At 56.4% G+C, this 21,546-nt stretch overlaps 1 long non-coding RNA gene across 4 annotated transcripts in view; it reads right to left on the bottom strand.

Moving 5' to 3' along the window:
• Window positions 1-455: 455 nt before the first annotated feature.
• Window positions 456-21,546, bottom strand: part of LOC109895173 (uncharacterized) — a 48,526-nt gene continuing 27,435 nt past the window's right edge. For 2 of the 4 annotated variants that reach the window (XR_004210736.1, XR_004210735.1), the window contains 3 exons: window positions 7,280-7,442; window positions 6,567-6,682; window positions 456-1,116 (listed from right to left, as the gene is read on the bottom strand). This is a non-coding gene — a long non-coding RNA (uncharacterized LOC109895173). The remainder of the gene's footprint in view (window positions 1,117-6,566; window positions 6,683-7,279; window positions 7,443-21,546) is intronic. The other 2 variants (XR_004210738.1, XR_004210737.1) reach the window with 2 other exon arrangements.

Here is a 21,546-nt window from a genome sequence, read left to right as displayed (position 1 = left end):
TGAGACACGGGGCACAGTGCATTCCTACAGGGCTAGAGACTTGGGACTCATTTATCTACTTCACCCAGCTTTATTAGGACACTGTCCTCTGCTATGGCCTTGGTAGGGAGACTTACAGCTCTCTCTAAGTTGTAAGTTTCACCTTCCTACCCTCTAAAAAGAAAGAAAGAATAACCACTTAAATGTACTACTTCTTTGTTTAAGTTCAATTTCTAATACATTAAATGGATATTATGCCCAAAGAAGTTGTAATAGCCTTGACAGTAATTTATATACATTTTCTATAAATTCAAAATAAAAAATTGTGATGAAAAATGTCAACATTATTTGTGTTTTGCGTGCATCTTCTTGTGAATACAGAAGCACTTTACGCAGTTCCACTGAAGTAAATTAAGCAGAAAGATTAGTTGATTGTTGTTCAATTTATGGAGCATACTGTATCAGTGTGAAGTTCAATATCTCTTTATAAAAAAATATAATCCCATCATGACAATGCATTTATTCTGAATTCATTTATTTTACATCATAAGTTCAATTAAACAATTCACTGTACAAAATGTGGATAGCAAAACCAATGCTTTGAATGTACATTTACACCTTTATGAGGAAACATGAGGTTCTTTAAAAATAAATACGGACTACTACCTTCACAAACAAAATTTAAAAATGAATTCAGTTTGGAAAATCTAACAGATTTCTAAAAGCTGGTTTGATTTGTACAGACCCCATATCCTGGTTAAACCAGACTGAACACTGATGAAACAACAGTGAGCACAGCATTCAATCTTCTTATCTATGCATAGTCACTTAACGCTACCTACATGTACATACTACCTCAAACACCTCAACTAACCGGTGTCCCCGCACATTGACTCTGTACCGGTGCCCCCGCACATTGACTCTGTACCAGTGCCAGTGGAGCCAGTGTATAAAAGTCCTGGTTGTAGATTGTGTACGTGGGTCAGTAGGAAGGGTAAGAGCAAGACAGGATGTCATAGGGAACGGCCGATGTTGTAACCAGATGACTCTACGTAGTGAGAACTGCAGATGGGCAGAACATGGTCCTGGGAGGAAGAGTCTTCAGAGAAGTCCTTGTGGCAGATCACTTCCCTGTGTCTAATGTGGACGGAGAGAATTTTTTTATTTTATTTATTTTACCTTTATTTAACCAGGTAGGCAAGTTGAGAACAAGTTCTCATTTACAATTGCGACCTGGCCAAGATAAAGCAAAGCAGTTCGACAGATAGAACGACACAGAGTTACACATGGAGTAAAAACAAACATACAGTCAATAATGCAGTATAAACAAGTCTATATACAATGTGAGCAAATGAGGTGAGAAGGGAGGTAAAGGCAAAAAAGGCCAAGATGGCAAAGTAAATACAATATAGCAAGTAAAATACTGGAATGGTAGTTTTGCAATGGAAGAATGTGCAAAGTAGAAATAAAAGAAATAATGGGGTGCAAAGGAGCAAAATAAATAAATAAATAAAAATTAAATACAGTTGGGAAAGAGGTAGTTGTTTGGGCTAAATTATAGGTGGGCTATGTACAGGTGCAGTAATCTGTGAGCTGCTCTGACAGTTGGTGCTTAAAGCTAGTGAGGGAGATAAGTGTTTCCAGTTTCAGAGATTTTTGTAGTTCGTTCCAGTCATTGGCAGCAGAGAACTGGAAGGAGAGGCGGCCAAAGAAAGAATTGGTTTTGGGGGTGACTAGAGAGATATACCTGCTGGAGCGTGTGCTACAGGTGGGAGATGCTATGGTGACCAGCGAGCTGAGATAAGGGGGGACTTTACCTAGCAGGGTCTTGTAGATGACATGGAGCCAGTGGGTTTGGCGACGAGTATGAAGCGAGGGCCAGCCAACGAGAGCGTACAGGTCGCAATGGTGGGTAGTATATGGGGCTTTGGTGATAAAACGGATTGCACTGTGATAGACTGCATCCAATTTGTTGAGTAGGGTATTGGAGGCTATTTTGTAAATGACATCGCCAAAGTCGAGGATTGGTAGGATGGTCAGTTTTACAAGGGTATGTTTGGCAGCATGAGTGAAGGATGCTTTGTTGCGAAATAGGAAGCCAATTCTAGATTTAACTTTGGATTGGAGATGTTTGATATGGGTCTGGAAGGAGAGTTTACAATCTAACCAGACACCTAAGTATTTGTAGTTGTCCACGTATTCTAAGTCAGAGCCGTCCAGAGTAGTGATGTTGGACAGGCGGGTAGGTGCAGGCAGCGATCGGTTGAAGAGCATGCATTTAGTTTTACTTGCATTCAAGAGCAATTGGAGGCCACGGAAGGAGAGTTGTATGGCATTGAAGCTTGCCTGGAGGGTTGTTAACACAGTGTCCAGAGAAGGGCCGGAAGTATACAGAATGGTGTCGTCTGCGTAGAGGTGGATCAGGGACTCACCAGCAGCAAGAGCGACCTCATTGATGTATACAGAGAAGAGAGTCGGTCCAAGAATTGAACCCTGTGGCACCCCCATAGAGACTGCCAGAGGTCCGGACAGCAGACCCTCCGATTTGACACACTGAACTCTATCAGAGAAGTAGTTGGTGAACCAGGCGAGGCAATCATTTGAGAAACCAAGGCTGTCGAGTCTGCCGATGAGGATATGGTGATTGACAGAGTCGAAAGCCTTGGCCAGATCAATGAATACGGCTGCACAGTAATGTTTCTTATCGATGGCGGTTAAGATATCGTTTAGGACCTTGAGCGTGGCTGAGGTGCACCCATGACCAGCTCTGAAACCAGATTGCATAGCAGAGAAGGTATGGTGAGATTCGAAATGGTCGGTAATCTGCTTGTTGACTTGGCTTTCGAAGACCTTAGAAAGGCACGGTAGGATAGATATAGGTCTGTTGCAGTTTGGGTCAAGAGTGTCCCCCCCTTTGAAGAGGGGGATGACCGCAGCTGCTTTCCAATCTTTGGGAATCTCAGACGACACGAAAGAGAGGTTGAACAGGCTAGTAATAGGGGTGGCAACAATTTCGGCAGATAATTTTAGAAAGAAAGGGTCCAGATTGTCTAGCCCGGCTGATTTGTAGGGGTCCAGATTTTGCAGCTCTTTCAGAACATCAGCTGAATGGATTTGGGAGAAGGAGAAATGGGGAAGGCTTGGGCGAGTTGCTGTTGGGGGTGCAGTGCTGTTGTCCGGGGTAGGAGTAGCCAGGTGGAAAGCATGGCCAGCCGTAGAAAAATGCTTATTGAAATTCTCAATTATGGTGGATTTATCAGTGGTGACAGTGTTTCCTATCTTCAGTGCAGTGGGCAGCTGGGAGGAGGTGTTCTTATTCTCCATGGACTTTACAGTGTCCCAGAACTTTTTTGAGTTAGTGTTGCAGGAAGCAAATTTCTGCTTGAAAAAGCTAGCCTTGGCTTTTCTAACTGCCTGTGTATAATGATTTCTAGCTTCCCTGAACAGCTGCATATCACGGGGGCTGTTCGATGCTAATGCAGAACGCCATAGGATGTTTTTGTGTTGGTTAAGGGCAGTCAGGTCTGGGGAAAACCAAGGGCTATATCTGTTCCTGGTTCTAAATTTCTTGAATGGGGCATGTTTATATAAGGATGGTTAGGAAGGCATTTTAAAAAAATATCCAGGCATCCTCTACTGACGGGATGAGATCAATATCCTTCCAGGATACCCCGGCCAGGTCGATTAGAAAGGCCTGCTCGCAGAAGTGTTTCAGGGAGCGTTTTACAGTGATGAGTGGCGGTCGTTTGACCGCTGACCCATTACGGATGCAGGCAATGAGGCAGTGATCGCTGAGATCTTGGTTGAAGACAGCAGAGGTGTATTTAGAGGGGAAGTTGGTTAGGATGATATCTATGAGGGTGCCCGTGTTTAAGGTTTTGGGGAGGTACCTGGTAGGTTCATTGATAATTTGTGTGAGATTGAGGGCATCAAGTTTAGATTGTAGGATGGCTGGGGTGTTAAGCATGTTCCAGTTTAGGTCGCCTAGCAGCACGAACTCTGAAGATAGATGGGGGGCAATCAGTTCACATATGGTGTCCAGAGCACAGCTGGGGGCAGAGGGTGGTCTATAGCAGGCGGCAACGGTGAGAGACTTGTTTTTAGAGAGGTGGATTTTTAAAAGTAGAAGTTCAAATTGTTTGGGTACAGACCTGGATAGTAGGACAGAACTCTGCAGGCTATCTTTGCAGTAGATTGCAACACCGCCCCCTTTGGCAGTTCTATCTTGTCTGAAAATGTTGTAGTTTGGAATTAAAATGTCTGAGTTTTTGGTGGTCTTCCTAAGCCAGGATTCAGACACAGCTAGAACATCCGGGTTGGCAGAGTGTGCTAAAGCAGTGAATAGAACAAACTTAGGGAGGAGGCTTCTAATGTTAACATGCATGAAACCAAGGCTATTACGGTTACAGAAGTCGTCAAAAGAGAGCGCCTGGGGAATAGGAGTGGAGCTAGGCACTGCAGGGCCTGGATTCACCTCTACATCGCCAGAGGAACATAGGAGGAGTAGAATAAGGGTACGGCTAAAAGCTATGAGAATTGGTCGTCTAGAACGTCTGGAACATAGAGTAAAAGGAGGTTTCTGGGGGCGATAAAAAAGCATCAAGGTATAATGTACAGACAAATGTATGGTAGGATGTGAATACAGTGGAGGTAAACCTAGGTATTGAGTGATGAAGAGAGAGATATTGTCTCTAGAAACATCGTTGAAACCAGGAGATGTCATTGCATGTGTGGGTGGTGGAACTAATAGGTTGGATAAGGTATAGTGAGCAGGACTAGAGGCTCTACAGTGAAATAAGCCAATAAACACTAACCAGAACAGAAATGGACAAGACATATTGACATTAAGGAGAGGCATGCTTAGTCGAGTGATCAAAAGGGTCCGGTGAGTGGAGAGGTTGGTTGGTGATTTAGACAGCTAGCCAGGGCATCGGTAGCAAGCTAGCATAGGATGGAGGTCTGTTGTTAGCTACCTCTTGCGTTCCGTCAGTAGATTAGTGGGGTTCCGTGTGGTAGAGGGGATTAATCCAAATCACACAACAACAACAAAAATAAAAACAATAGATATAGTTATAGAGGCCCAAGAAGAAAACATAATAATAATAATAAAAAATAAAAAAAATAAAAAAATTGTCCGATTGTCTATTCAGATAGCAGCCGGTAAGACAGCTAACGGTTAGCAGGCCGCAGATGGGCGTTCAGGTAACGTCGCGACGGAGGAGCCAGCCGAATAACTCCTTCGGGTAGATAACGTCGGCAGTCCAGTTGTGAAGGCCCGGTGGGGCTCCGCGAAAGCAGTAAAACGGGTCCGGATAGGTGACTGCAGCCCAGGTGTGATTGATGGAACTCAGGAGTGATTGACGGAGCTTGCTAGCTCCGGAATAATTGATGTTTGCTCCGGAATCGACGAAGGCCGATAGTCACACGGATAGCAGCTAGCTAGCTGTGAGATCCGGGTATGAATGTCCAGAGAGCAGTCGAAATCCAGGGACATGGAGAGAAAAATTGGTCCGGTATGTTCCGTTCCGAGCCGCGCTGCGCCGTACAGAACTGGCGATAGATTTTCGAGCTAAAGGATAGCTGATGACCACAAACCGTGGTTAGCTGAATACTAACGATTTGCCAGTAAAGGAGCTAACTAGCTTCTGAACTAGCTTCTGGATTAGCTTCTGGCTAGTTTCAGGCTAGCTTCTTGGAGTTTCTGGCTAGCTTCTTGGAGGATTACAGATCTGAGGTAAATAATACTTTTTTATAAATATACATTGGTGAGGCGGGTTGCAGGAGAGTGTTTAGAAGATGAGTTGATGGAAAATAAAAATAAAATGTATGTGAAAAAGTTGTAAATATATATATATACAGGACACGACAAGACGAGGACAAAAGACGTCTGAACTGCTATGCCACCTTGGCATACCATGAGGTGAGTTAAACAACAGACACTACTCTCTGTCCCCTGTGTCGTGTGGACAGAGAGAATGAGGTGAGTTAAACAACAGACGCTACTCTCTGTCCCCTGTGTCGTGTGGACAGAGAGAATGAGGTGAGTTAAACAACAGACAGTACTCTCTGTCCCCTGTGTCGTGTGGACAGAGAGAATTAGGTGAGTTAAACAACAGACACCACTCTCTGTCCCCTGTGTCGTGTGGACAGAGAGAATGAGGTGAGTTAAAGAACAGACAGTACTCGCTGTCCCCTGTGTTGTGTGGACAGAGAGAATGAGGTGAGTTAAACAACAGACACTACTCTCTGTCCCCTGTGTCGTGTGGACAGAGAGAATGAGGTGAGTTAAACAACAGACACTACTCTCTGTCCCCTGTGTCGTGTGGACAGAGAGAATGAGCCAATGCTCTCTGCATAATTTTCTCTGTAGATCAGAGTAGAGGTACGCTAAGCCAAAAGCTTATAATTATGAGAAGTATTTTCTTGTGCAAGGATCTGTATTGGGATAGGACAGCCTGAGGAAGTACTTAGAACCGGGGTATGCCATGTTTATGAATAGCATTAGCATCAAACAGCCTTCAGGGTTTAGAGTGTTAGCGGGAGTCAGTGTTAGAGGGATGAGGGAGGGTCTGTGCGTTATCAGTCACCTGCAGTAGGCTGTGAGGTCATCGTCTGTGATGCAGGCCCCTCGTGGAGACTTTTGTCTGGGAGGTTGGTGGTCATCAGGGAGCTAGTGTTGAACCGGACGTGTCTGACTGGGTGCCTGAAAATAGACAGGAAGGAGAAATAACAAACACAATTTTTTACAATTGAATATTTGTATATATATTTTTTTAAATATATTTTTCACACAAACCCAAACACACACAAACACTCACAAACCCAAACACACAAAACCCAAACACACACAAACCCAAACACACACAAACACTCACAAACCCAAACACACACAAACCCAAACACACACAAACACTCACAAACCCAAACACACAAAACCCAAACACACACAAACCCAAACACTCACAAACCCAAACACACACAAACCCAAACACACAAAACCCAAACACACACAAACCCTAACACACACAAACCCTAACACATTCACTAAGGAGCTGAGAATTGATCAACTGATGCACCTGTTGGTTTGCTGCTAATGTCAGCCTGATAGGTCAATGTTGCATATTGCTGAATATTTTTTAAATGCGTACAAGTGACAGGAACCGCAAGACACATAAATGAGGCTATGAATAAGTGCAGGACAGCACATGTCAGTACTCTACCTGCCTTTAGTGATACAAACAAATAGATGTATCAACAGATGCACACTAAACAACCAAGAGAAAGAACTCTCTTGTCCCACCTTCCACAGGTTGGCTCCCATCCTCATCTCCCAGAAGCAGACCAATCCCTCGCCGCAGCCGCTCACAATCTTCCAATCGTCTGCCTGCACGGAGGTCACGCCCATGTGGTGGGCGTACAGTGATGTCACAGAGGAGCCGGTGCGCAGGTAAAACACCCTCACCCTGAAACGGAACACACAGAGAGGAAGTTGTAATTTCATATTTACTAGATTACCAGAGCAACAATGGTGTCTCAAAACAATTAATTACAGAGGGAACTAACAGAGAAGCAGTGAGACATGATCAGAGAAGATACACACCAACAAAGACAGGTAGAAACAGCAAGAGCAGGTGGCATTGAGAGGTTTTCATCCGCTTCTGCCCTCATATAAACCAAAATGTCATTACTATAGCCACCAATAACACAAATTCACTCAAAGCTACAGGTATTTTAGGTGTTCTGAACTGATTAAACATGATCTCTGTCCCAAATCCCACCCTATTCCCTATATAGTGCACTTCTTTTCACCGGGGCTCTGGTCAAAAGAAGTGCACTATATAGGGAATAGGGTGCCATTTTGGGCCGCGTTATGGCAGTGCTGTAGCATTAATAAAACTAAGAGGAAGATTCTTGGGTCTGGTTTGACGAGCCACACATGCCCCATGGACCACAGCTCCATCTGTTCATCACCGCTTCAGTTTATTGGGTCCCCAGCAACAGCCAGAGGATGAGTCCATGCTAAAAGCTTTCCAAAAGTTCATACACCAAATCTAATTTATTTGGGGGTGAACAGATTAAATTTCCGCTTCAAGAAATTAAACGAATCAGGGTTGCATAGCTAAATGGGCATTAGTATTGTAACTAAGACGTATGGCGAGACATGGGTGTGTCCCAACAGGCACCCTATTCCCTACCTAGTACAATACTTTTGTCCAGAGCCCTATATGGGCCCTGGTCAAAAGTAGTGCACTATATAGGGAATAAGGTGCAATTTAAGATGCATCCATGGTTGTGGCTGCTGAGTGGTGTTGTTTCAGGGGATTAAAAGTTACTGTCTGGCAGTCTGTTTGAACTGTGCCCCTGTCTTCCCTAAGCTGCCAGTGAACACACTGCTACACATTCATCATTCCCATCCTTGTTTTCTACTAGAAAACACAGCAAAGTGACAGTGAGCCTGCACACACCAGATTGGGATTACATCATCGTACCGTGGACACTCAAATACTGGAACATGTTATGTTAACAGTTGAGGTCAATAAAGGTATGTTGAAAACTAGACTAACTATTTGATGTTTTAACACATAGTGCAGAGTCACAGTCTGCCATGAAACAGAAAGCCTACTAGAGGAGACATTGCAGACAGGCAATTTTTCTACTGGCACAGGACCACTGGGCACGACCTTGGCTCTCTCTCCCTCTCCCCATCTGTGGCCTGGGCAGTTATGAACAGGCAGTATTCCAGACAGCCCCGGTTTAATCAAGACCCTCATTTGCTCCCTGGAAACTCCAGAAAAAGAGTGACAGAGCAACCAATTTGGAGAGGAGGAGGAGAGGAGGAAGACGTGCATTAGACCCTGGCCCTTGGCCACCCTAATGGACAGCCAGAACAGACTCCAGCCCCCCACAGCCAGATCAGACTCCAGCCCCCAGCCCCCCATAGCCAGAACAGACTCCACCCCCCAGCCCCCCACAGCCAGAACAGACTCCAGCCCCCCACAGCCAGATCAGACTCCAGCCCCCTAGCCCCACACAGCCAGAACAGACTCCAGCCCCCCACAGCCAGAACAGACTCCAGCCCCCCACAGCCAGAACAGACTCCAGACCCCCACAGCCAGATCAGACTCCAGCCCCACACAGCCAGAACAGACTCCAGCCCCCCACAGCCAGAACAGACTCCAGCCCCCCACAGCCAGATCAGACTCCAGCCCCCTAGCCCCACACAGCCAGAACAGACTCCAGCCCCCATCCCCCCACAGCCAGAACAGACTCCAGCCCCAGCCCCCCACAGCCAGAACAGACTCCAACCCCTAGCCCCCCACAGCCAGTACATACTCCAGCCCCCAGCCCCCCACAGCCAGAACAGACTCCAGCCCCCCACAGCCAGATCAGACTCTAGGCGCCTAGCCCCACACAGCCAGAACAGACTCTAGCCCCCAGCCCCCCACAGCCAGAACAGACTCCAGCCCCTAGCCCCCCACAGCCAGAATAGACCCCAGCCCCTAGCCCCCCACAGCCAGTACATACTCCAGCCCCAAGCCCCCCACAGCCAGAACAGACTCCAGCCCCCAGCTCCCCACAGCCAGAACAGACTCCAGCCCCCCACAGCCAGAACAGACTCCAGCCCCCAGCCCCCCACAGCCAGAACAGACTCCAGCCCCCCACAGCCAGATCAGACTCCAGCCCCCTAGCCCCACACAGCCAGAACAGACTCCAGCCCCCAGCCCCCCACAGCCAGAACAGACTCCAGCCCCCCACAGCCAGAACAGACTCCAACCCCTAGCCCCCCATAGCCAGTATATACTCCAACCCCCAGCCCCCCACAGCCAGATCAGACTCTAGCCCCCTAGCCCCACACAGCCAGAACAGACTCTAGCCCCCAGCCCCCCACAGCCAGAACAGACTCCAGCCTCCCACAGCCAGAACAGACCCCAGCCCCTAGCCCCCCACAGCCAGAACAGACTCCAGCCCCCCACAGCCAGAACAGACTCCAGTCCCTAGCCCCACACACACAGTACATACTCCAGCCCCTAGCCCCCCACTGCCAGAACAGCATCCAGCCCCCCACAGCCAGAACAGCCTCCAGCCCCCCACAGCCAGAACAGCCTCCAGCCCCCCACACCCAGAACAGACTCCAGCCCCCCACAGCCAGAATAGACTCCAGCCCACCACAGCCAGAACAGCCTCCAGTCCCTGGCCCCACACAGCCAGAACAGCCTCCCACAGCCAGAACAGACTCCAGCCCCTAGCCCCCCACAGCCAGAACAGACTCCAGCCCCTAGCCCCCCACAGCCAGAACAGACTCCAGCCACCAGCCCCCCACAGCCAGAACAGACTCCAGCCCACCACAGCCAGAACAGCCTCCCACAGCCAGAACAGACTCCAGCCCCTAGCCCCCCACAGCCAGAACAGACTCCAGACCCTAGCCCCCCACAACCAGAACAGACTCCAGTCCCTAGCCCCCCACAGCCAGTACATACTCCAGCCCCTAGCCCCCCACAGCCAGAACAGCCTCCAGCCGCTCACAGCCAGAACAGCCTCCAGCCCCCCAAAGCCAGAACAGACTCCAGCCCCCCACAGCCAGAACAGACTCCAGCCCCCCACAGCCAGAACAGCCTCCAGCCCCTAGACCCCCACAGCCAGAACAGCCTCCAGCCCCCCACAGCCAGAACAGCCTCCAGCCCCTAGACCCCCACAGCCAGAACAGACTCCAGCCCCTAGACCCCCACAGCCAGAACAGACTCCAGCCCCCCACAGCCAGAACAGACTCCAGCCCACCACAGCCAGAACAGCCTCCCACAGCCAGAACAGACTCCAGCCCCTAGCCCCCCACAGCCAGAACAGACTCCAGACCCTAGCCCCCCACAACCAGAACAGACTCCAGTCCCTAGCCCCCCACAGCCAGTACATACTCCAGCCCCTAGCCCCCCACAGCCAGAACAGCCTCCAGCCGCTCACAGCCAGAACAGCCTCCAGCCCCCCAAAGCCAGAACAGACTCCAGCCCCCCACAGCCAGAACAGACTCCAGCCCCCCACAGCCAGAACAGCCTCCAGCCCCTAGACCCCCACAGCCAGAACAGCCTCCAGCCCCCCACAGCCAGAACAGCCTCCAGCCCCTAGACCCCCACAGCCAGAACAGACTCCAGCCCCTAGACCCCCACAGCCAGAACAGACTCCAGCCCCCAGCCCCCCACAGCCAGAACAGACTCCAGCCCCTAGCCCCCGACAGCCAGAACAGACTCCAGCCCCCAGCCCCCCACAGCCAGAAAAGACTCCAGCCCCCCACAGCCAGAACAGACTCCCCCCCTAGCCCCCACAGCCAGTACATACTCCAGCCCCAAGCCCCCCACACCCAGAACAGCCTCCAGCCCCCCACAGCCAGAACAGACTCCAGCCCCCTAGCCCCACACAGCCAGAACAGACTCCAGCCTGCAGCCCCCCAACGCCAGAACAGACTCCAGCCCCCCACAGCCAGAACAGTCTCCAGCCCCTAGCCCCCCACTGCCAGAACAGCATCCAGCCCCCCACAGCCAGAACAGCCTCCAGCCCCCCACAGCCAGAACAGCCTCCAGCCCCCCACACCCAGAACAGACTCCAGCCCCCCACAGCCAGATCAGACTCCAGCCCCCAGCCCCCCACAGCCAGAACAGACTCCAGCCCCTAGCCCCCCACAGCCAGAACAGACTCCAGCCCCTAGCCCCCCACAGCCAGAACAGACTCCAGCCCCTAGACCCCCACAGCCAGAACAGACTCCAGCCCCTAGACCCCCACAGCCAGAACAGACTACAGCCCCCCACAGCCAGAATAGACTCCAGCCCACCACAGCCAGAACAGCCTCCAGTCCCTGGCCCCACACAGCCAGAACAGCCTCCCACAGCCAGAACAGACTCCAGCCCCTAGCCCCCCACAGCCAGAACAGACTCCAGCCCCTAGCCCCCCATAGCCAGAACAGACTCCAGCCACCAGCCCCCCACAGCCAGAACAGACTCCAGCCCACCACAGCCAGAACAGCCTCCCACAGCCAGAACAGACTCCAGCCCCTAGCCCCCCACAGCCAGAACAGACTCCAGACCCTAGCCCCCCACAACCAGAACAGACTCCAGTCCCTAGCCCCCCACAGCCAGTACATACTCCAGCCCCTAGCCCCCCACAGCCAGAACAGCCTCCAGCCGCTCACAGCCAGAACAGCCTCCAGCCCCCCACAGCCAGAACAGACTCCAGCCCCCCACAGCCAGAACAGACTCCAGCCCCCCACAGCCAGAACAGCCTCCAGCCCCTAGACCCCCACAGCCAGAACAGCCTCCAGCCCCCCACAGCCAGAACAGCTTCCAGCCCCTAGACCCCCACAGCCAGAACAGACTCCAGCCCCTAGACCCCCACAGCCAGAACAGACTCCAGCCCCCCACAGCCAGAACAGACTCCAGCCCCTAGCCACCACAGCCAGAACAGCCTCCAGCCAGCAGCCCCCCACAGCCAGAACAGACTCCAGCCCAAAACAGCCAGAACAGACTCCAGCCCCTAGACCCCCACAGCCAGAACAGACTCCAGCCCCTAGCCACCACAGCCAGAACAGACTCCAGCCCACCACAGCCAGAACAGACTCCAGCCCCTGGCCCCACATAGCCAGAACAGCCTCCCACAGCCAGAACAGACTCCAGCCCCCTAGCCCCTCTCAGCCAGAACCGACTCCAGCCACCAGCCCCCCACAGCCAGAACAGACTCCAGCCCCCCCACAGCCAGAACAGACTCCAGCCCCCCACAGCCAGAACAGACTCCAGCCCCCAGCTCCCCACAGCCAGAACAGACTCCAGCCCCCCACAGCCAGATCAGACTCCAGCCCCCTAGCCCCACACAGCCAGAACAGACTCCAGCCCCCAGCCCAACACAGCCAGAACAGACTCCAGCCCCTAGCCCCCGACAGCCAGAACAGACTCCAGCCCCCAGCCCCCCACAGCCAGAACAGACTCCAGCCCCCCACAGCCAGAACAGACTCCCACCCCTAGCCCCCCACAGCCAGTATATACTCCAGCTCCCAGCCCCCCACAGCCAGAACAGACTCCAGCCCCCCACAGCCAGATCAGACTCTAGCCCCCTAGCCCCACACAGCCAGAACAGACTCTAGCCCCCAGCCCCCCACAGCCAGAACAGACTCCAGCCTCCCACAGCCAGAACAGACCCCAGCCCCTAGCCCCCCACAGCCAGTACATACTCCAGCCCCAAGCCCCCCACACCCAGAACAGCCTCCAGCCCCCCACAGCCAGAACAGACTCCAGCCCCCTAGCCCCACACAGCCAGAACAGACTCCAGCCTGCAGCCCCCCAACGCCAGAACAGACTCCAGCCCCCCACAGCCAGAACAGTCTCCAGCCCCTAGACCCCCACAGCCAGAACAGACTCCAGCCCCCCACAGCCAGAATAGACTCCAGCCCCTAGAACCCCACAGCCAGAACAGACTCCAGCCCCCAGCCCAACACAGCCAGAACAGACTACAGGTCCCAGCCCCCCACAGCCAGAACAAACTCCAGCCCCAACATAGCCAGATCAGACTCCAGCCCCTAGCCCCCCACAGCCAGAACAGACTCCAGCCCCCCACAGCCAGAACAGACTCCAGTCCCTAGCCCCCCACAGCCAGTACATACTCCAGCCCCTAGCCCCCCACTGCCAGAACAGCATCCAGCCCCCCACAGCCAGAACAGCCTCCAGCCCCCCACAGCCAGAACAGCCTCCAGCCCCCCGCACCCAGAACAGACTCCAGCCCCCCACAGCCAGATCAGACTCCAGCCCCCAGCCCCCCACAGCCAGAACAGACTCCAGCCCCTAGCCCCCCACAGCCAGAACAGACTCCAGCCCCTAGCCCCCCACAGCCAGAACAGACTCCAGCCCCTAGACCCCCACAGCCAGAACAGACTCCAGCCCCTAGACCCCCACAGCTAGAACAGACTCCAGCCCCCCACAGCCAGAATAGACTCCAGCCCCTTGCCCCCCACAGCCAGAACAGACTCCAGCCCACCACAGCCAGAACAGCCTCCAGTCCCTGGCCCCACACAGCCAGAACAGCCTCCCACAGCCAGAACAGACTCCAGCCCCTAGCCCCCCACAGCCAGAACAGACTCCAGACCCTAGCCCCCCATAGCCAGAACAGACTCCAGCCCCCCACAGCCAGAACAGACTCCAGTCCCTAGCCCCCCACAGCCAGTAAATACTCCAGCCCCTAGCCCCCCACTGCCAGAACAGCATCCAGCCCCCCACAGTCAGAACAGCCTCCAGCCCCCCCATAGCCAGAACAGCCTCCAGCCCCCCCACACCCAGAACAGACTCCAGCCCCCCACCAGCCAGATCAGACTCCAGCCCCCAGCCCCCCACAGCCAGAACAGACTCCAGCCCCTAGCCCCCCACAGCCAGAAAAGACTCCAGCCCCTAGCCCCCCACAGCCAGAACAGACTCCAGCCCCTAGACCCCCACAGCTAGAACAGACTCCAGCCCCCCCACAGCCAGAATAGACTCCAGCCCCTAGCCCCCCACAGCCAGAACAGACTCCAGCCCACCACAGCCAGAACAGCCTCCAGTCCCTGGCCCCACACAGCCAGAACAGCCTCCCACAGCCAGAACAGACTCCAGCCCCTAGCCCCCCACAGCCAGAACAGACTCCAGACCCTAGCCCCCCATAGCCAGAACAGACTCCAGCCCCCCACAGCCAGAACAGACTCCAGTCCCTAGCCCTCCACAGCCAGTAAATACTCCAGCCCCTAGCCCCCCACTGCCAGAACAGCATCCAGCCCCCCACAGTCAGAACAGCCTCCAGCCCCCCATAGCCAGAACAGCCTCCAGCCCCCCACACCCAGAACAGACTCCAGCCCCCCACCAGCCAGATCAGACTCCAGCCCCCCACAGCCAGAACAGACTCCAGCCCCTAGCCCCCCACAGCCAGAACAGACTCCAGCCCCTAAACCCCCACAGCCAGAACAGACTCCAGCCCCTAGACCCCCACAGCCAGAACAGACTCCAGCCCCCCACAGCCAGAATAGACTCCATACCCTAGCCCCCCACAGCCAGAACAGACTCCAGCCCACCACAGCCAGAACAGCCTCCAGTCCCTGGCCCCACACAGCCAGAACAGCGTCCCACAGCCAGAACAGACTCCAGCCCCTAGCCCCCCACAGCCAGAACAGACTCCAGACCCTAGCCCCCCACAGCCAGAACAGACTCCAGCCACCAGCCCCCCACAGCCAGAACAGACTCCAGCCCACCACAGCCAGAACAGCCCCCCACAGCCAGAATAGACTCCATCCCCTAGCCCCCAACAGCCAGAACAGACTCCAGCCCACCACAGCCAGAACAGCCTCCAGTCCCTGGCCCCACACAGCCAGAACAGCCTCCCACAGCCAGAACAGACTCCAGCCCCTAGCCCCCCACAGCCAGAACAGACTCCAGACCCTAGCCCCCCACAGCCAGAACAGACTCCAGCCACCAGCCCCCCACAGCCAGAACAGACTCCAGCCCACCACAGCCAGAACAGCCTCCCACAGCCAGAACAGACTCCAGCCCCTAGCCCCCCACAGCCAGAACAGACTCCAGACCCTAGCCCCCCACAGACAGAACAGACTCCAGCCACCAGCCCCCCAAAGCCAGAACAGACTCCAGCCCACCACAGCCAGAACAGCCTCCCACAGCCAGAACAGACTCCAGCCCCTAGCCCCCCACAGCCAGAACAGACTCCAGACCCTAGCCCCCCACAACCAGAACAGACTCCAGTCCCTAGCCCCCCACAGCCAGTACATACTCCAGCCCCTAGCCCCCCACAGCCAGAACAGCCTCCAGCCGATCACAGCCAGAACAGCCTCCAGCCCCCCACAGCCAGAACAGACTCCAGCCCCCCCACAGCCAGAACAGACTCCAGCCCCCCACAGCCAGAACAGCCTCCAGCCCCTAGACCCCCACAGCCAGAACAGCCTATAGCCCCCCACAGCCAGAACAGCCTCCAGCCCCTAGACCCCCACAGCCAGAACAGACTCCAGCCCCTAGACCCCCACAGCCAGAACAGACTCCAGCCCCCCACAGCCAGAACAGACTCCAGCCCCTAGCCACCACAGCCAGAACAGACTCCAGCCCACCACAGCCAGAACAGACTCCAGCCCCTAGACCCCCACAGCCAGAACAGCCTCCAGCCAGCAGCCCCCCACAGCCAGAACAGACTCCAGCCCCTAGCCACCACAGCCAGAACAGACTCCAGCCCACCACAGCCAGAACAGACTCCAGCCCCTGGCCCCACACAGCCAGAACAGCCTCCCACAGCCAGAACAGACTCCAGCCCCCAAGCCCCTCTCAGCCAGAACCGACTCCAGCCACCAGCCCCCCACAGCCAGAACAGACTCCAGCCCCCCCACAGCCAGAACAGACTCCAGCCCCCCACAGCCAGAACAGACTCCAGCCCCCAGCTCCCCACAGCCAGAACAGACTCCAGCCCCCCACAGCCAGAACAGAATCCAGCCCCCAGCCCCCCACAGCCAGAACAGACTCCAGCCCCCCACAGCCAGATCAGACTCCAGCCCCCCAGCCCCACACAGCCACAACAGACTCCAGCCCCCAGCCCCCCACAGCCAGAACAGACTCCAGCTCCTAGCCCCCGACAGCCAGAACAGACTCCAGCCCCCAGCCCCCCACAGCCAGAACAGACTCCAGCCCCCCACAGCCAGAACAGACTCCAACCCCTAGCCCCACACAGCCAGAACAGACTCTAGCCCCCAGCCCCCCACAGCCAGAACAGACTCCAGCCCCCCACAGCCAGAACAGACCCCTGCCCCCCACTGCCAGTACATACTCCAGCCCCAAGCCCCCCACACCCAGAACAGCCTCCAGCCCCCCACAGCCAGAACAGACTCCAGCCCCCTAGCCCCACACAGCCAGAACAGACTCCAGCCAGCAGCCCCCCACAGCCAGAACAGATTCCAGCCCCCACAGCCAGAACAGTCTCCAGCCCCTAGACCCCCACAGCCAGAACAGACTCCAGCCCCCCACAGCCAGAATAGACTCCAGCTCCTAGCCCCCCACAGCCAGAACAGACTCCAGCCCCTAGAACCCCACAGCCAGAACAGACTCCAGCCCCCAGCCCCACACAGCCAGAACAGACTACAGGTCCCAGCGCCCCACAGCCAGAACAAACTCCAGCCCCCCCACAGCCAGATCAGACTCCAGCCCCTAGCCCCCCACAGCCAGAACAGACTCCAGCCCCCCACAGCCAGAACAGACTCCAGCCCCTAGCCCCCCACTGCCAGAACAGCATCCAGCCCCCCACAGCCAGAACAGCCTCCAGCCCCCCACAGCCAGAACAGCCTCCAGACCCCCACACCCAGAACAGACTCCAGCCCCCCACAGCCAGATCAGACTCCAGCCCCCAGCCCCCCACAGCCAGAACAGACTCCAGACCCTAGCCCCCCACAGCCAGAACAGACTCCAGCCCCTAGCCCCCCACAGCCAGAACAGACTCCAGCCCCTAGACCCCCACAGCCAGAACAGACTCCAGCCCCTAGACCCCCACAGCCAGAACAGACTCCAGCCCCCCCACAGCCAGAATAGACTCCAGCCCCTAGCCCCCCACAGCCAGAACAGACTCCAGCCCACCATAGCCAGAACAGCCTCCAGTCCCTGGCCCCACACAGCCAGAACAGCCTCCCACAGCCAGAACAGACTCCAGCCCCTAGCCCCCCACAGCCAGAACAGACTCCAGACCCTAGCCCCCCACAGCCAGAACAGACTCCAGCCACCAGCCCCCCCACAGCCAGAACAGACTCCAGCCCACCACAGCCAGAACAGCCTCCCTAAGCCAGAACAGACTCCAGCCCCTAGCCCCCCACAGCCAGAACAGACTCCAGACCCTAGCCCCCCACAGCCAGAACAGACTCCAGTCCCTAGCCCCCCACAGCCAGTACACACTCCAGCCCCTAGCCCCCCACAGCCAGAACAGACTCCAGCCCCTAGACCCCCACAGCCAGAACAGACTCCAGCCCCCCACAGCCAGAATAGACTCCAGCCCCTAGCCCCCCACAGCCAGTACATACTCCAGCCCCTAGCCCCCCACAGCCAGAACAGCCTCCAGCCGCTCACAGCCAGAACAGCCTCCAGCCCCCCACAGCCAGAACAGACTCCAGCCCCCCCACAGCCAGAACAGACTCCAGCCCCCCACAGCCAGAACAGCCTCCAGCCCCTAGACCCCCACAGCCAGAACAGCCTCCAGCCCCCCACAGCCAGAACAGCCTCCAGCCCCTAGACCCCCACAGCCAGAACAGACTCCAGCCCCTAGACCCCCACTAGACTCCAGCCCCTAGACCCCCACAGCCAGAACAGCCTCCAGCCAGCAGCCCCCCACAGCCAGAACAGACTCCAGCCCCCCACAGCCAGAACAGACTCCAGCCCCTAGACCCCCACAGCCAGAACAGACTCCAGCCCCTAGCCACCACAGCCAGAACAGACTCCAGCCCACCACAGCCAGAACAGACTCCAGCCCCTGGCCCCACACAGCCAGAACAGCCTCCCACAGCCAGAACAGACTCCAGCCCCCTAGCCCCTCTCAGCCAGAACCGACTCCAGCCACCAGCCCCCCACAGCCAGAACAGACTCCAGCCCCCCACAGCCAGAACAGACTCCAGCCCCTAGCCCCCCACAGCCAGAACAGACTCCAGCTCCTAGATCCCCACAGCCAGAACAGACTCCAGCCCCTAGCCCCCCACAGCCAGAACAGACTCCAGCCACCAGCCCCCCAACAGCCAGAACAGACTCCAGCCCCTAGCCCCCCACAGCCAGAACAGACTCCAGCCCCTTGCCCCCCACAGCCAGAATAGACTCCAGCCACCAGCCCCCCACAGCCAGAACAGACTCCAGCCCCCCACAGCCAGAACAGACTACAGCCCCTAGACCCTCACAGCCAGAACGGACTCCAGCCCCTAGAACCCCACAGCCAGAACAGACTCCAGCCCCCAGCCCCACACAGCCAGAACAGACTACAGCCCCCAGCCCCCCACAGCCAGAACAGACTCCAGCCCCCAGCCCCACACAGCCAGAACAGACTACAGCCCCCAGCCCCCCACAGCCAGAACAGACTCCAGCCCCCCACAGACAGATCAGACTCCAGCCCCCTAGCCCCACACAGCCAGAACAGACTCCAGCCCCCAGCCCCCCACAGCCAAAACAGACTCCAGCCCCTAGCCCCCGACAGCCAGAACAGACTCCAGCCCCCAGCCCCCCACAGCCAGAACAGACTCCAGCCCCCCACAGCCAGATCAGACTCTAGCCCCCTAGCCCCCCACAGCCAGAACAGACTCTAGCCCCCAGCCCCCCACAGCCAGAACAGACTCCAGCCCCCCACAGCCAGAACAGACCCCAGCCCCTAGCTCCCCACAGCCAGTACATATTCCAGCCCCAAGCCCCCCACACCCAGAACAGCCTCCAGCCCCCCACAGCCAGAACAGACTCCAGCCCCCTAGCCCCACACAGCCAGAACAGACTCCAGCCAGCAGCCCCCCACAGCCAGAACAGACTCCAGCCCCCCACAGCCAGAACAGTCTCCAGCCCCTAGACCCCCACAGCCAGAACAGACTCCAGCCCCCCACAGCCAGAATAGACTCCAGCCCCTAGCCCCCCACAGCCAGAACAGACTCCAGCCCCTAGAACCCCACAGCCAGAACAGACTCCAGCCCCCAGCCCCACACAGCCAGAACAGACTACAGGTCCCAGCCCCCCACAGCCAGAACAAACTCCAGCCCCCCATAGCCAGATCAGACTCCAGCCCCTAGCCCCCCACAGCCAGAACAGACTCCAGTCCCTAGCCCCCCACAGCCAGTACATACTCCAGCCCCTAGCCCCCCACTGCCAGAACAGCATCCAGCCCCCCACAGCCAGAACAGCCTCCAGCCCCCCACAGCCAGAACAGCCTCCAGCCCCCCACACCCAGAACAGACTCCAGCCACCCACAGCCAGATCAGACTCCAGCCCCCAGCCCCCCACAGCCAGAACAGACTCCAGCCCCTAGCCCCCCACAGCCAGAACAGACTCCAGTCCCTAGCCCCCCACAGCCAGAACAGACTCCAGCCCCTAGACCCCCACAGCCAGAACAGACTCCAGCCCCTAGACCCCCACAGCCAGAACAGACTCCAGCCCCCCACAGCCAGAATAGACTCCAGCCCCTAGCCCCCCACAGCCAGAACAGACTCCAGCCCACCACAGCCAGAACAGCCTCCAGTTCCCTGGCCCCACACAGCCAGAACAGCCTCCCACAGCCAGAACAGACTCCAGCCCCTAGCCCCCCACAGCCAGAACAGACTCCAGACCCTAGCCCCCCACAGCCAGAACAGACTCCAGCCACCAGCCCCCCACAGCCAGAACAGACTCCAGCCCACCACAGCCAGAACAGCCTCCCACAGCCAGAACAGACTCCAGCCCCTAGCCCCCCACAGCCAGAACAGACTCCAGACCCTAGCCCCCCACAGCCAGAACAGACTCCAGTCCCTAGCCCCCCACAGCCAGTACATACTCCAGCCCCTAGCCCCCCACAGCCAGAACAGCCTCCAGCCGCTCACAGCCAGAACAGCCTCCAGCCCCCCACAGCCAGAACAGACTCCAGCCCCCCACAGCCAGAACAGACTCCAGCCCCCCACAGCCAGAACAGCCTCCAGCCCCTAGACCCCCACAGCCAGAACAGCCTCCAGCCCCCCACAGCCAGAACAGCCTCCAGCCCCTAGACCCCCACAGCCAGAACAGACTCCAGCCCCTAGACCCCCACAGCCAGAACAGACTCCAGCCCCTAGCCACCACAGCCAGAACAGACTCCAGCCCACCACAGCCAGAACAGACTCCAGCCCCTAGACCCCCACAGCCAGAACAGCCTCCAGCCAGCAGCCCCCCACAGCCAGAACAGACTCCAGCCCCCCACAGCCAGAACAGACTCCAGCCCCTAGACCCCCACAGCCAGAACAGACTCCAGCCCCTAGACCCCCACAGCCAGAACAGACTCCAGCCCCTAGCCACCACAGCCAGAACAGACTCCAGCCCACCACAGCCAGAACAGACTCCAGCCCCTGGCCCCACACAGCCAGAACAGCCTCCCACAGCCAGAACAGACTCCAGCCCCCTAGCCCCTCTCAGCCAGAACCGACTCCAGCCACCAGCCCCCCACAGCCAGAACAGACTCCAGCCCCCCACAGCCAGAACAGACTCCAGCCCCTTGCCCCCCACAGCCAGAACAGACTCCAGACCCTAGCCCCCCACAGCCAGAACAGACTCCAGCCACCAGCCCCCCACAGCCAGAACAGACTCCAGCCCACCACAGCCAGAACAGCCTCCCACAGCCAGAACAGACTCCAGCCCCTAGCCCCCCACAGCCAGAACAGACTCCAGACCCTAGCCCCCCACAGCCAGAACAGACTCCAATCCCTAGCCCCCCACAGCCAGTACATACTCCAGCCCCTAGCCCCCCACAGCCAGAACAGCCTCCAGCCGCTCACAGCCAGAACAGCCTCCAGCCCCCCACAGCCAGAACAGACTCCAGCCCCCCACAGCCAGAACAGACTCCAGCCCCCCA

This window comes from Oncorhynchus kisutch, linkage group LG8 (assembly GCF_002021735.2).
Source record: "Oncorhynchus kisutch isolate 150728-3 linkage group LG8, Okis_V2, whole genome shotgun sequence".
NCBI classification, from domain to species: Eukaryota; Metazoa; Chordata; class Actinopteri; order Salmoniformes; family Salmonidae; genus Oncorhynchus; species Oncorhynchus kisutch.
This window is presented reverse-complemented; position numbering and strand designations above follow the sequence as displayed.